Below are 17,372 nucleotides of genomic sequence, written 5' to 3'. Positions count from 1 at the left end.
AACGACATGCATTATTCCAGTGAATGATTTCCAGTGAGCAACATGCTGTCTTCATTTAGAGACTACTTTTACAGAGGCACATGGTGCAACAACAATAACCTGAATCCTACTATCAGCAAAACCAATGAGCTTGTGTTGGACTACTGCTGTGTATCTGTTAATGTGTAAGTTTGTTGACAAAAAAAATCGAATTCATTGTAAACTGATTCTGGTAGAACGCAAAGAAGCGACACATTGTAAAATATGGATGCGTCACATACGTGTTCAACCCAGCAGCACAGAAGATCTCTACAATCGCCAGAGTTCCAAGGTGGGCACCAAACATTAGTGTCACCAAGAAAGCATTCAACCAAATATGAAGCTATACATTCAAACTGAAACCTTATACTATTGTCTAATGCATGCCTATCATGTCATATTGATTACCTTGTACAAACGTTGACTATATAACACTATGGCCTAAAGCAGGGGTACTCAAATACAAATCTTAAAGGGCCACAAAGATTTTTTTGAATGACTCAGAGGTCCATGTATTGAGGTCGGTCAGGCCACATGCAATAATACTGTAATATTCAAAACAAAATGTCCTTTCCATTCTAAACAACAAAATACGAACTAAAATAAAATGTAATTTCCATTTTAACATAAATTAAAATACGTAGTTGAATATTTCCTCTTTTGGTTTTCCTTCAAACATTGTGACCATCACTTCAGTCATGCATTATTTTATTTCATTGTGACATAGATGTGACAAGAATCCTGCTTGCAGCTTGATATGACGATTTCAGTGCATTTATTTGTGTTTTGCTTATCTCTGAATTTTGAGGAAATGTCTCTTCAAAATTCCTATGCTTCGTCTCATAATGCCGTTTCAAATTGGAAATATTCATCACAGCTTCTCCGGGCATATTGTAACGCCACTTGTGGACTGTGGCGCAATGGATCTTGGGTATTCTGTTGTTGTTGGTGTAATTATGGTTCGTGAATGTGTTTGTGAATAAGATGATATGTACGATGGTTGTGGGTTATTTCACGTCATTTGTTCTGTGATTAAATGGTGTTTTAACAAGGATGATACAAATTTTGGCACCGTGAGTGAAAGGGTGTTTGCCGGGAGAAACTCCCCGTCTGTTACACTCTTTGCAACCTTGAATATACATGAGATCGCTAGCTAGAACTTGGCAAACTGCGCAAGGTGGTAAAGTAAAATGAAGGATTTAATACCACTGCACTGTCAGATACGTGGAGATTGTCCCAGTTGGCGGCAGAATAAATGCAATTTTGAAGATCCTATTTCTGCGAGTTACTGATTATCACTGTCCACTTTGTCATAACAATTTACTTGGAAACACGCCGTATTCAATCTCTTACCACCAGCAAAATGTGAATACGCAAAGTGCTCCGAAAACAAAAGTGAAAGTTAAAAGTTGCGCTCTGTCTGTGTATCGTTTGCATGGAGACAAGTCCCGGTATACACGTGCTGACCCAACCAAAACACATAGTGAAGGAATAATAGTTCGGGGGCCACAAACAGCAGGCCGGCCTATTGAGGACCGCTGGCCTAAAGTCATCAGTCGCAAATTCAGCTATCATCTTGAAAGGCTGATAATGTCAATGTCAAAGACTCATGGCGCTGAAATAGCATTTTGAAAGCTACTTAAAAGAGATGGAAACTACATAATGGTTGTAATAATACCACCTCTTGTCACAGCACCTCCATCCTTCACCCTGGTGGACATGTGTCATGGACTTCAGATGGTCAACTACATGTAAACAACATATAAACCTTGCATAACCTTTCACACACTCCCCCAGCGCTTAAAAGCCCCTCTTGCCGACTCCCGACCCCGCCCAGCCAGATGTCACAGCTCTACAGAGCACAGGGATGAGGGTTGTTTTCCTGCTTGGCTGCTGCCTGTCTGAGGCAAACGTCCTGGGACAGAGGTTCACTGCTATCACATTTACTCAGGACAAGCTTGCTGAAGCAGACAGGCTCACTCTGCTCACAGAGATGATGGCTTTTTTGGATGAACAGAGAAATGAGTTGCAACGCACCAAAGAGCAACTGGTGCAACTGCAAAAGGTACAGGGTATGTGTAGCAGCGTGGTTTGAGTGTGCAGCAGCTTCTTCATCCTCCTCTGATCATCAAAGTCTTGGTGTTTTTGTTTATCTCACACCTAAATGCAAATATAGTAATTTCACTTACTGCATTGCCTATATAATTTGTGTAACTTACTGTATAGAGCAGAGATTTGTGCAGACAGTGTCTGACAGCCTGACGGAGGAACTATGAAGTCAGGTGGAGGCGCTTAAGAAAAGGATTTACAGGTAGAATGAGGATGAAAGTGTAATAATTTTAGGGCTGTGTGTGTGTGTGTGTGTGTGTGTGTGTGTGTGTGTGTATGTATGTATGTATGTATGTATGTATGTATATATATATATATATATATATGTGTATATGTGTATATATATATGTATATATGTATATATATATGTATATATATATGTATATGTATATGTATATGTGTGTATATATATATATATATATATATATATATATATATATATATATATGTATATATATATATATATATATATATATATATATATATATATATATATACACATATACATATACATATACATATATATATAAAAACGTTTGCCGTTGTGTTATTTCCGTTATGGAAAAAAAGACCATGAGGCCAGGCTGAGATTCAGCAAGATGCAGGAAGAGGAGCATAGGAAGCAGCTGCTGCACATTATATTGCAGTACACAGGTAAGGTAGCTTCATCCACAATGTTACATGTAAGCTCTGGTCCTTTTTAAAAACCCTTATACACAAAACAGGAGCAGAGGAAAGCAGCGCAATAACCCTCTTCTTGAATTAGAGCTAATAAAGTTTACTCGCTACTGTTCCAAATGCCATCCATCAAATGATTTTAACTTGTATTCAAGCTAGTTTTTCCTTTTATTTGTTTACTCTGATAATCTTTATTCCATCCTGACTGAGAAGAACTGGAGGCCAGACTTGATGCCTGTGACTTTGAGGGTCAAAGCAAAGAAGTTGAACAGCTACAGAGGGAAAGCAAAGGTAATACAACAAACAAGTAAATTATTAATGCAGAGCAAAGTAGATTTCCTCCTCCTCATTTCAACTCATTGACTCTCACCTCATGATTCATCTGTGACTGAAGTCATGCAGTATTTATTCCCTCATCTTTAACAAAAAGTGTTGGATGCCAGACTGACGGAACTAGGAAATGTGTTTGGAGACATGGACTCAGATGTGAAGGCACTGCAGGCTGTTGATAAAGGTAAATTAACTACATTCATGCTGCATGATTATTGGCATTATGTACAAAATATATGTCAGTGAATGGAAGAGGGAATATTTGTCGCTTTTTAAAAAATTAGCGTGAGATTGCCTATTCCTGGAAATGTATGCGAGATTAAATAGTTTATGTTTTATTCCACCGTGTAATGACCAGGACTGGAAGCACGACTCAATGCCACAGATGTCGAGGCAGAAATGCAAATAACCCTGGTGGCACAATTACAGATGGAACTTAAAGGTACATTAAAGGGTACCTCCACCAATTTTACATTTTAAAGTGTGATTACAGGTCTTTGTGGTACTAAATCATATGTAAAAATATAAAAAGGGTATAAAGCCTTTTGTGGCTCCAGAGGAATCTGATAAATTGCCTCCAGTGATGTCACTCAGCGGCTTAGTTGCATTATGGGTAATGTAGGCACCAGGTTTTGAAAAGGATAAAGAAAGTGTGGAAATACATTTTGATAATTTGTCCATAATGCTTGACCAGTGGACTGGCGCCTACATTACCTATAATGCCACTGAGTGACATAACCGGAGGTAATTTATCAGATTATATGCAACTTTCCTCTGGAGCCATAAAATGCTTGCTATTGTCACATAAAGCAGTACTCACCAGGACCTGTGAACACACTTTTATGTGCAAAATTGGTGGAGTTGTCCTTTAACACATGTAGAAATGTTTGGTTTTGTTATCTTAACTGTCAGAGTTTAAATCCAGACTGGAGGCCAGCGAGAGTCTAGAGGGGGAGCTGAGTGTTTGGCTTAAAGATGCAGAAACAGAGGTGGAGGCACTGAAGTCTGCTGATCAAGGTAAAGAGAGAAAGACAAATAAAAGAAAAAAGGATATTTGCTTTTTTTCCCCCAATAAACTCCTTATAAAGTAAACTCCTTACTCTGTTCCTCACACATCTATGCTATCTACGCTATTTCTTTATTTGTCCGTATGTTCTCTTCTTTCCTTAATCTAATTGTTCTAACCTCTCGCCCCGTCCTCAATCAGACGCTCTGGAGGACAGACTGAACGCCAGTGATCTGGACGGCCAGACCGCACGGGTGGAACAGCTACAGAACTAAAGTAGAGGTAATAAAACAAATGAGTCAATTATTAATACAGAGTAAAGTGGATCTCTTCTCATAACAGCTCATCTCATTTCATTTCATTATTAATATTTTAACGGACCGCAACATCATGCAGTATTCATTTGCCTTCTTTTATTTTACAAATAGAACTGAACATCACACTGACAGAGCTGGGGAATAAGTTTGGAGATGTGGACACAGATGTGAAGGCACTGCAGAATGCTGATTACGGTAAATTAATTACACTCTACTGCATGGGTATGCCCAGCAATTTATAACTACACATGCAAAATATTCTGAGCTGTTACGTTGCTATTGGAGGGGTAGGATGAGGACATGTTTTGACGAATTTTCTGAGTGGTTGTTGATTTTATTCCTCTGTGTAATAACCAGGACTGGAAGCAAGACTGAACACCACTGAAGTCGAGGCAGAGATTCAATGAACCTTGGTGGCACAATTACAGGTGGAAATTAAAGGTACATTAACACGTGTAGAGATTATCGTACTGTTGTATGTACATTGTGAGGATAGAAACAAAAGCCTCTTGGATACTGTTGAAACTGCTGACTGTTGAAATCATGATTGTAACTGTTAGAGGTGGAGTCCAGACTAGAGTCCAGCGAGGGTCTGGAGAAGGACTTGGCTAGGACTGAAGACTGTCGATCAAGGTAAAGTCAGGAGGCTAAATGCTTTGGAAATTCTTCTTTGGCTGCCGTATGTGCTATAAGATATTCATATGTAGATTGGTTGCAGGGTTACCCACTGAAGCCCCTGATGGAAATGTCTATGAATTTTCCATGACCTCTCCATGATTAAGTTGGAGCATTTTCACCCACTTCCTGTTTTGTTAATGATGTTTCTCTCAGAAGGGATTAACAGACCAGTTTTCACTCTCGCTGTGCTGAAACTATACCATATCATTAAATAGGTATACTGTAACTATACTGTAATGAAAGACATCATATCGCCTGTTATTCTCCAATGAAATAAATTCGATGATTTTCTCAGGATATCTACGACCACCGACAGTCTTGTTATGGAGGTCAAGCCTTCTCTCCATCTTGTCTTGTAATATCACCTAATCTCACCTCGACTTATTTTTAATCTCCCATACCCTTATTGTTCTTAACTCTGCAAAAATCTCCCAATCCCTTCCTTCAACCTAAGGACTGAATTCCAGGTTGTCAGCCAGTCAAAGTCTGACAGGGAAGCTGCAGATCAGTCTTGAAGATATGTTGTGACAAGTGCAGGCCCTTAAAACCGCTGACCAAGGTGAAGAGGATAAAGACATGCTTGTAGCACTGACTCTGTGCGTTACACACTTTTTGCTCATCATGATAATCTGTGTGTGCCTAATTGACGGCTTGATAGGTTTCACTCCTCTAATCTACTCCAACGAAACTGGCAGTTAGACTGGGAGTCTCTGAGAGCCTGAGTGAGGATGGGGACTGCTGACACAGAGGGAGGTGAAAGCTCTTGAGACAGCTCATCAAGGTAGGAAATTACTTTTGATTATGAATCAGTAATTAGGCCATTAGGGCGACTGAAAAACTATCGCCCTGTGATCTCCTCTCTGATTTAAATTGGATGTAATGGCTGATTTCATGCAGTTTCTAGTTTCAAAGCTTGAAAAAACCGAGGCTGAGGTGGAGGAACTTAAAACAGCTGATCAAGGCGAGCAACATGTGACTGAACTGCTGTAAAATGTATAAAACACATGTACTGGTTTGACAGGATCCATCATTGAGTTGGCTTTAAAGGTTTCTAGTAATACCTATCAGTCATATTTCTGTTCTTGCTATGTGTTTACATTCATGTGGGGCTTTCAGTGTAATTTCTGAGTGATAATTGTGTTACTCAAACAGAAAGCTACAGGCTGAATATTTTGTATTAGGCTGTTGCTCGGTGTAATATTTTTTAAAACATTCTTCCTTTTCATTATCTAGACTTTCTGTCATGTGTCTGACTTAGAATATGTAATGCACTTTTCTTTATAGACTTGGAAGCCAAACTGGAAACAAATCAAACTGTACAAGAGCTGAAATAAGAGGTGGAGCAAACAGCTGCAGCCGTGGAAGAGGGGAAGACAACAATCTCTGAAGGTAAATATGTTTATACAAGATTCAAAATGTAAGCTATGGAGATGGGGCGCTCTCTTTCTTTCTGCAACTCATCTAACTATCTATATCATGACAATTGTGTGTAATTGAGTGTTTCTTTTCCCTGACGGATAAAGGGGCCTTCTCAGCTGCACTAGAAGAGAACCAAATGCACATTGGGCCATTTGAGACAGAGGCCACACTTCTCTACAAGAAAGTCATCACAAACGTTGGTGACAGCTACGATCCCTCAACAAGTATTGCAGGAACCAATCTGGGTAATCACTAAATCAGTTAACATAGATGAAGCCACATAGAGTCATTCAGAATCAACAGGTTTAAACAATGATACAAGACGTTTGTTTTCATTACACCGTCTTCCAACTTCACTTCATCACTTATCAATGTGGGTCTTGTATTTTTGTTTTTTTCTTTCCATATTATTCTATGTATCTGTTTACCACTTCACCCTCTACTCTCATGCTAACGGAGGAAACCCAGGTTTTTTACTCCTGTACAAGAACGGTGAGGCTGTTGTTGGCACCGCTGAGCACCCGACTGCCTCCGACCTCACTGATAATGGCTCCAATGGGGTGGTGATGGTCCTTCAGAAAGGAGACCAGGTTGATGTGCACATGGAAGCCAAATCCTGGGTCTGGGCCGAGAGCGGCCGCAACCTCTGTACTTTTACTGTCATTCTGCTGTACAGTATATGCTCAGTGATGTGTCCAAAACCTCTCTGTAACTTGACCAGAGCAATCATTTATTAAGAGAGGAATTATTCAGAGCAATTCACATGCAATCTGTAATCCATAATGTGTTACCTTGTATTGAAAAGTAGCTCACATCAATTAATTCAAAGCTGTGATTATGATGAGTTTCCACAAACATTATCTAGCAGAAACAAATACAAAATAGGTCTTGGTTGGAATCCAATAAATTATGGATCATGAAAGCGATCAAAGGATTGTTTCACCAGTGCTTTGCTTGACCCTGACAAAACCTGAAAGTCACAACAATGGGGCAGATCTGGTTAACACACAGCCAACGCATTGTTGCTTCATACGCTCACTGAGATCATACCAGCATGAAACGATGAAAGAAGGAACGAGACTATAACTCAGAGTGACAGCGCACCGTGAAGGTGACGAACACACACATCAGAATATGTGTTTAAGACTCCTCATTCTCATCCGTCTGCATGAAAGGGAACGTGATGCCTCAAGAAGGTGAGAAGTGCTAAGCCATAATCCCCGGCTTTTCCTTGGCTCTTTGGTAAAAAGGCAGGAAGATGCTGTAGGGAAAAGCCCCCTTCCCTTATCTTTCTTCTATGTTTTTAATTAGCTCGACGGTCAAAGACTCCATGGTGAGGGAAAACCTCTGGGTGGAGTCCCTGAGCTCGCCTACTGAAATCCTGCTTCCTGCAGGGACTGTGCTAACCTTCAGCCTGCCCGGACAGCTGCCAATGAATTCATCTGCGCACCCTTATTTGTTTTCACATAAGATTTGCCACTGTTGATGTATATTAATATGTAAACTGAAAGCAGTACAATCTTACTGGGAAAATACATTTTCTTACACAACAATGAAACAGATTTGATACAATACAACACAATATGCGAAAACAACAACTTTCAGACCCACCACATCTTTAATGAGGTTAGTCAAGCTTTTTAATGCTGCTAAGAGAAAACAGTGACAGGGTGAACCAGGCCAACGCTAGACCGCGAGTCATCGAGGACCTAATGTGGCATATTTGTTGCGCTGTGTCACTAAGAGTTGACCTCACAGTCGCTCATACGAAACCATGTGCATTAAGGGATTTAACCATAGAACGCATGTAGACACATTAGGTCAATATAGCAGGGCGATCCGCGGCCTCAAGTCGGTTTATGTCATGGGAATGAAGACAGAGAGGAGGAGGGATAGAAAGGAGCAGAGAGAAAGCGGGGGAGCGAGGGGAGAGGGAGTAACAGAAGAGGAAAATCAATGAGATAAGACTCAGATTTTCTTTTCTAATGCTAAAGATACTACAAAGTTAAAGGACCTCTGGTACTTTTTTTTGTTTTACAAACAAGCTCAAATGTTACTGATAGTTTCTAATATGGACGAGGAAAACAGTGTGTATTTGATGCAAGAATAGTGGCCAAGAATGATGGTAATGTCAGTTTGTCGATTGGTCCATCTTGTCGTGTTGATTGGATTTCCATGACATTTCGCAGAAACATTTACCAACCTCAGTGGATAACTCCTAATGACTTGACTGATCCTAGAGCTGCAATGGTCAGTGAACGTAACAATAATACCTCAATAAATAATCACCAACTATTTTAATAACTGATGCTGTCAATGAAGGAGATTTTTTGCTTTCCTATCTTTTATGTCATATTAAACCGAATTGTCTTTTTCGGCATAAAATTTAGAACAGACATTCTTATCTCCCACATCATGATCTGTATATTTAGTATTAAGTCCTTAGTCAAGACTTTACCTTGTACAATACTTTATACAATACTTATACAATACTACTAATTATAGTATGCTGACATTAGTATTTAGCTGTATAGCTGCTGGCATGGCTGTAGACGCCTCGCCCCATAGCAAATAACAACACAGATGCTACAGAGCTGGAAGACAACAGATTATGAGAGCAAGACACAGAGAGAGAGAGAGAGAGAGACCTTTCTTTGGATTTCATAACTGAAAAGATTTATTCTATTATTCACTTATATATTCTCATATCATTGTCATAGTGTCACAACCAGTTTTTCTCTGAGCCGTCACGATGGAGCAAGAAGAATGCGAGAGAGAAAGAGACACTTAAAAGTCAGAAGGGGCTGAGAGAGTCGGGTTCAGTGTCAATTGAAGAAAGGCAAAGAGAAAGAGAAAAGGAAAGAGGGAAAAAAGGCCGAAAGGGCAATTAGAGTTCAGCCAAAAAGCCACTCTTTAGATCAGTTTCAGGCCATCCTGCAGAGCGCTGTGCTAATGTGATGCTGCTGTGACTCGCTGCCCTTGCCACCCCATCGCCTGTCTGCCGCGGCACCAGCGGACATTTACAGTTTCGGGCTCGGCGACCTTCGCGCTCTGAGCCGGCACGTTAAGTCTAGATCTTCAGCCTTAGACGTTCATTTGCCTTCCTGTGTACGCAGAGCTGATGTGTACATTAAGTGCTCTCTCTCTCTTTTGTTAAGTTGCGAGTGATGGAAATAGACAAGCGTGACCCGCGCCTGACATTCCCTGCTCCCATCCTGCTTTATTTTTTTACTTTATGGTATGAAAGCCTCTGGCCAGCAGAGCTCCGCTGATTCATTGTGGTACATTTGTGTGTGTGCATGTTTGTGTGTGTACATGCTAAATGAAAGAAAATGAAATCAGATTCTCCTTGTATATTTTCTAATCTTTATATACAAGTCTCCATAATGTTGTCTTTTATGTGCCTGCCTGTCTGCATCTGCGTTCATGTGTGCACCTGCGCTTGTGGCTTTAATTGTCTGCATTTGTGCGCTCGTTTATCTGTATGTGTGTGTGCTGCAGACATTTCTCTCCTATTATGCCTAATGCTACATGACAGTTGTGGATCAGACTGCCAGCTATTCCAAGGCTACTCTCTTCACTACACACACAGGCACACAAACGCACGCACGCACCAACCTCTGCTCCTATAAAACCTCGCCCTACATACATAAACAGATAAAAGCCAAGGCAGTGGGGTTGAAGACCGTGGTGCGCAGCGATGCACTCACGGCCAACGCTGTTTCAGGGCGCCATGTGAATATCTGCCTCTATGTTGTCAACGGGGCCCTCTGAGAAATGTGTGTGCTGTCGAGTAGATACAGTGTGCACCAGGCCATGCTTTAGTGGTCTGTTTTTTGAGCGCATTTTTCCTATTCTCAGCTCTGTATGTGCCTGTTGTGGTTGGTTTCATTTACTGATGATACTGCCGTAATGAGCAGCCTTGGGGTTTACGTGAGCCTCCCACACTGCAAGTAGCACCGAAGATGAGCAGCAACCTTTTTAACAAGACAGATCGTGTGACTTGAAGGGATATTACAGCAAATCTAATAGTGTAGTATTTCACCAGAAAGTTGGAGGGGCTTGTGAGAAACAGATGAAAAAAGAATAGGCTAAAACAGAAGCTGAAGAGGCTGAGAAAAAAACCTGATTTGTACGACACACAATGTAACTTGATAGTATAATTCATTAGATCCTCCCAGCCTGGTCAAAACAGTGTCTTTCTCGACACCCCTGGCTGAGTTGTTGCACCTGATTGTAAGAATCTGGAGATCTGGGATTTCAAACCAGACCAACATGGCCGCTTGCTCGGAAGCTTTCCCTCATATAACAACAACACCAAAAAGCGAAATGCATGTATGAAGACTTCTCAGGCGAGAAATAAGCCATGCAGTTGCAGAATCTGACGTCACTATAACTTGACAATGATCCATTTTTATAGTGTTTCGCGAGTAATCAGAGGCACCGCGTCGGACACCCCAGATTTGCATGAAGTAGTCAAAATTCTATTTAATGCAAATGATGAGCAGGACGTGGTGCCCCATGTCTCGAAAAACACAGCGCGGCACGCCAGAATGCAATTGCACGGTTCTACACAGACAATGAATAGGCAGCATGAAAACGATTGATCTTGTGGACACGTACCTGAAGTGTTACGGTGACTGTTATGGTGTCTGGTTCAGATGAATTACTAACACATTAAAAATCACACATTTGGCGGTTTGGAAAGTTGAGAGAAACAGTGTTCAGTGTTCCTCGCATGTAGATATGAAGCTTATTGTCCACATACAGTAACTACACAAATCTGACCACGCAGCACTAGAGCAGGTCGAGTAGGTAGAAAGGTAAAGTAAAATACATTTAATATAGGCTAATATATAATTACAGGTGTCATTACATAACTGAACCACAGCAGCAGATGATGGATTATCAATGACACTGTAGAATATTTCTTGGCATGCTACCAGTGCTGCACTGACAAAAACTAATGATGTTAATTAAAAATAAGCGCAAAAGGGAAAATACATTGTAATGACATGCACATGCAGTATAATATGTGTGCTAATGAGAAGGAAACAATCGTTTGGAGCCCTGAGGCTGAATAAGAGGAAAAGGAAATCATCATCAAGCTCAGTGTAAACAATCTGAAAAGAGGGAAGATGAAGCATCTCTTCAATCACTGAAGTTAGAAGAAGTAAACTGCAATCCAGACACTTTTCCCTGCCTGCCATCTTGTCTGCAGGATGTCTGCATGTTCATGTTCTCTGCTTTTCTGTCTCATTCTTCTCATTTCCTCTTTTTCACCTTCTTCTTCCGCACTTTCTCACCTCTCACTCACTTTTACCACCATGGCTGAAGTGATGTTGCAGGACTGCTAATAGCTCTGATCCGACAAAAACTGGTTTCAGCACTCAGTAATTGGTTTAAAATTGGAGCTGCCACTGCAGAAGCATGTGGCTAGTCGACAACTGCGTAATGACTCAGGTTTGCTATTCCTAGTCCTCTTTCTGAGACACGACGCAGCGCGACAGTCATTATTCGGTAGCGATAATATAACTACATGTCTGAAATCTTAAATAACCTGCATCATGCATCGTAATGACACCTGAAGCAAAACAACTGGGATAAATTACAAATGAGTAACATCCCATCCAGAGTTGTGAACCTGTGCAAGGATTAATTTCCTTCATTAAAGCAACATAAAAAGATTACATAGAAATTAAAGGTTCTAGATGAGATTTCAACATTAATTTGCAGCAAACAATTATTTGCTGTGTAAAGATATAGTGGAGTCAATGGCGTCTTGAGCTAAGAATGAATTCTCACTCCATCTGGGTGAATTGAAATCTGAGCATCTCTAGCTGGTTCTTCTACACAGGCACGCGATTCCCTACATATGAAACTTTTGTCCCTCATCACGTTTCATTCAGCTAAAGGCATTCACATTCGGTTGAAATCATCAAACTTGAGCTACCTAAAGCATATTTAACTTGATGTTTTAGGTGAGTTATGTTTGCAGGTTAGCTAGCAAGATAATAATTGAAGTGAAACTCTCGCCAAAAAGCAACCAAGGCTTTATTTGCGATTGAATATGAGTCAAACCTTCGTGTAAAAGCATAATTACGACGAAAGAGGCACTTTTAAGATTAACCGTAGTTGGGTTTTTGGGCATGTTAATTTTGAACGGGAGTGCTAGAGGCAGAGTTACGATGGCATCAAAATCGCTATTTTTAGAACACTAGGAGCGGTTCACCATTACTCTCCTGCCCGTCAGGTCGCACTCGGGGATCGACACTTTTTGCCTGCCAAGATGGCGACGCGCCGGAGATGCAGCAGCTAACATGAGTAGTTCAAAAACCTTCTTTTTCATACATTTTGTGTACACAAACAATGTTCTCAATGCTCGTGTTCATGAGTAGAGACCCTGGTGATGCTACGAGCAAAGTTTCATGTTGTGTTGAGCCTTCTTAGTGTTCTAAAAATAGCGATTTTGATGCCATCGTATCTGTGCCCCTAGCACTCCCGTTCAAAATTAACGTGCCCAAAAACCCAACTACGGTTAATCTTAAAAGTGCCTCTTTCGTCGTAATTATGCTTTTACACGAAGGTTTGACTCATATTCAATTGCAAATAAAGCCTCGGTTGCTTTTTGGCGAGAGTTTCACTTTAAGTCACATGGATTTATTTGGGACTAACCAGAGTTGGTGATTGTTGGAATAGCGGAAAGATTAACCAAGACAGTTTGTTCAGTTTAATTTTGTTTCTGTCGAGTTTGAATTTATTTCATTTCATGCAATGTATAACTACTGTCTTTGTCAATGGCCTCTGGTTGTTCTGTAGATTGAAGAAATATACTAGCTTCCAACCAAGCTAAAAACACCACAAGTGTACAATGGGGAAATTAGCTAGTAAAGAATAGATTTAGATCTAATTTGGGGATTATTTCAAGCAAATTAGAGTTGGAGATTGTCTGAACAGTAAAAAAGGCTAATCAAGATTTTTTTTTATTTTATTTTATTTTTATGATGAACTGTGAGGTAAAATGACTGTTTTGCCAGTGGAGTCTGGTAGCTTTGAGGAGTGCAACGTAATGGCTGTGTTTGGTCGAAGGGAAGTGTGGCCTAAGGACCAAATGGATTTGGTCTGAGATGCTGGTACTCTAGTGCAACATGTTGTGGCAGTGAACCTCTGATGTCTCAGAGAAACCACTTTTGAACACATCAATGTTGGATTAAAAAACAGTATTTGTCATTTCTATCAGTCTATCCTGTATTACAACTAGGGCTGAACAATATATCGTTATCGTATCTATATCTAGATATGAACATTCAAGATATTCATATCGAAAAAGCAACGATATGAACGATATAGATTACCCCGCTCGCCCTGCACGTACAGCTCTGGCAGTCACAACAAACATCCTTTTTACGATTGCCCTTGAATGCGATTTGAGACCGTATAGCTACCGTCTACTCTGTTTTGATCCGTTAATTCTCTGACTTCTTAGTCTTTCTAAATTCCACTGGTACTTTACCAGTGATAACCTGAAGCTGCTGAGTCTCGATCTTCACTCTCACTCTTTCTCTTCAGATTAGGATATCATCGTTCAACTTGTAAAAATACACATAGTTCGTTTGATCTTCTCCCTCCCGTTACTGTTGTTAATTCAAATATATTTGTCTCTGTAGTGAGTTTGTGATTATTTGGTAAAGATTTCTCTATCAACCATTTGTATATGGCTTAAAATAATCTCTTTATTTTTCTGAAAAATGCTTGGTTTTCACCGAACCCGTAGTCATATCGTATCGAATCGATATCGAGATATCTAGCATGAATATCGAGATATGAAATTTTGTTCATATCGTTCAGCCCTAATTACAACCCACCAACAAAGCTCAGTGACAGTTTAACAAGCATCTTAAAAGTGTCTTTTCTTTTATGATTAAACTTGCGCTAAATCATCCACACACTATAAACCCCCCCACCACTGTTTCAGCCGGCAGCACGGAAGTGGACAACCATCCTACTGCCACAATGCAGTGGGGACCAACTAGGGCGTAGAGGGAAATGGCCCGTGTCAGACAGCTCAATATCCTCAAATGCTCCCCTGAAATGCGGCACAGAGTCATCCTTAGTCCACTCTTTCTTATTTCACTTTTTGCTTTTACTTGCGTCTTTTCTTCAGAATCTACTCTTGTCCCCCTCCGCTGTCTTCTTCACATTTGATACCTTATGTTGCCTTTGTGTTCCCTTTGTGTTCCCACTCCATTCTCGCTCTCTCTCTCTCTCTCTCTCTCTCTCTCTCTCTGTCTCTCTCTGTCTCTCTCTCGCTATCTCTTTCTCTCTGTGTCAAAGTCATTGAGGTGTAAATTCACATTAGTGTGAGCATTCCTCCCAGACAGGAGCTACCAACGACTGGCTATATAGGTCAGAGTAAACACGGCGAAACAACTGTGTGCCAGGATGTGTGTGTGTGTGTGTGTGTGTGTGTGTGCATTCTGTCACATGTGGGCTGTCAACCAGGGGACCCACTGCTACATAGAAATGTACTCCCTCACAGATAGAGTAATAGGCATGTGGGCAGGCGTGTGTGTGAAAGAGGAGTGTGAAAAATATTTCTTCTCTCACACCTCTCTCGCACATATTGAGATACAAACACGCACAAACCAGCCAGAAGCGACCTGGCTGTGGCAGCTCATATAAGCACAAATATATACATAAGCTGAGAGAAGCATGAGAGTGCTCCTGCATAGCTGGTGTCCATGCAGGTAGTATGGAACCGTGGAAACTGTGGTTGGCCCACATAATAAAAACCCCATTTAACCTGGATGATGAAGGTCAAACATTTCCAAAAGTAAACACCTAAAACTTGTTAAAATGACTTTCTGTGATGCCTTGCTCAGAATGAACATGAAATCAAACTGAATACATTGACCAAAGGATCGTTTGCGTTTATTCGTGTTACTCCCACAGACTTTATTTTACATAAGCTGTGAGCGAGTGTGCAGCGGCCTGCACCAAGGGTGTGTGTCGAAGTTTCTCTCTCTGTGCGCACTCGTTCTCTTTTCTCCTCTCCTCCATATGTTCGTAAAATTAAGTACATTTTCCCTCCAGCTCCAGCTCTTAGTTACAACCTTCTCATTGTACAGCTCAACAATGTGAAAATAAAATGTGTCTCTGAAAACATTTGAGGCAAAAGATTGACTCTGCAATGACAGAATCTTGAATCCCATTTGATCAGCGCTGCCTACTGTTAATCTGAATTTAGCGAACCTGCCACATTGATTGTTGTAGATAGACCTACAGCCAAGCTTAGCCGCGAAACGAATGTGACTTTTCAAATGTAGACCAGTCACGCTCCACTGTCTGTCATTCTATCAAACCATCCCATCACGAACTAGGATGGATGGAAAATTGTCTTAACAGGAGGGTGTCAAGATGTACCTGCCAGAGCAAATGAAACATGGGCTTGCAGATTGGTCTTTTGCAAAGGTCTGTAGCTGCTACAGTTGCTGCAAATAACACATACACACTTGAAGCATGTTCAACACAGTGACCAATAAAAGTTAATTATATGAAGCATGTGTCTGAGCTGTGAAGTCAAATTCAGCTCACAGAGTAATAAGTAGTTGATCCTTGTGTCGCACACAATTTAAGGAGCACTTTCCCCCAATTACATCTGAAAATGTCACCACTGTGAAGCCAGTTTTTAAGGTCAGCCTCTGCTTGGGTTTTCGAGTGTGTGCATGTGTATGCAAGTGTGTGTGGATTGAGTTTGCATCAATTGACATGTCTGCGTACATGTGTGCAGGATTGTGTGCATGCGATGCCGTCACGCATGAGTGAGTGTGACTCAGCATAAAGCGGGTGACATTAAATGGGTGCACTGGCTCTGAGTGCTATGAAACAGTAGCTGCTCCTGTCCCCTGCTGTGTCATCCCTGGCTGCCGCATTAGTGTCAGTCTGACTCTGAGCGGTCACAGCATGTTCACCCTGCGTCCATGGGCTGGAATTAACCTCCAAGTCTGTCGGAGGGGGTTTTTAGAGAGGATCAATAACCCAGCTCACCATTAAATAAAAGCCAGCTAACTGTTAAAGGCTAGAGAGTTAGACAAACTAAATCGGTACCTGAGGGATAAACTTCTCCGAGCTTTAGCACCAGAACTTTTCTGCGAGTAAACGGAGTGAAAATAAGAGCTAAATAGATTAAAAATTAGAAAATTGCATGTCATTATGTTGCCTTAGTCTGGCATTGCTTTTGTTAAAGCAGCTGTGAAGCGGTTAAGATGTTTTACGATTTACTTCAGGTAAAAGGTAAATATCTTGTTCATTTCTTGTGGAGCAATGTGTTTGTTTTGGTAATGGAACTGAAACATGTAACATATAGGAAACTGAGCTGAAATATGTTTGCATGCTAAGCTGTAATCATCTATGGGATTGTCAACCAGCCAGTCAGTCTAATTGGAATTCTCCTCTCCGCTTGTTGTGCCATGAGTGAGGGCGGGGTCAGTCCCTATTAACTTGGAGTGGATCCAGTCTGACTGATGGACAGTTGCCAGATCAATTGGTGAACTGTCAGTGTTAATGTTGTATGTGAATGTGCTGGACTGATCTTATTCAATCATCTGTGGACCAGCAGGTCGAACACTGTATATTCATTCCTGTTGCTGTGAGATGATTTTCAAAAACAAAATGTTTAGATGTCCACAATAAATATGGATTTTACCAATCAAAAAGGACAAAAAACAAGTTAAATATCTAGCTGTCTTTCATGGCAAAGTCACCACGATAATCCCAAACGACAAGGTGAAATTGAAAGTCAAGTGGATTTGTCTTCA

The 17,372-nt window shown here is 40.8% G+C and overlaps 1 protein-coding gene across 6 annotated transcripts in view; it reads right to left on the bottom strand.

Moving 5' to 3' along the window:
- prkcaa (protein kinase C, alpha, a) overlaps window positions 1-17,372 on the bottom strand; it is a 162,677-nt gene that overhangs the window by 29,235 nt on the left and 116,070 nt on the right. The gene's annotated exons all lie outside the window — the stretch shown is intronic.

This window comes from Sparus aurata, chromosome 1, assembly GCF_900880675.1.
Source record: "Sparus aurata chromosome 1, fSpaAur1.1, whole genome shotgun sequence".
Lineage (NCBI taxonomy): Eukaryota > Metazoa > Chordata > Actinopteri > Spariformes > Sparidae > Sparus > Sparus aurata.
The sequence above is the reverse complement of the archived record's forward strand: the minus strand, read 5'-3'. Positions and strand labels throughout refer to the sequence as shown.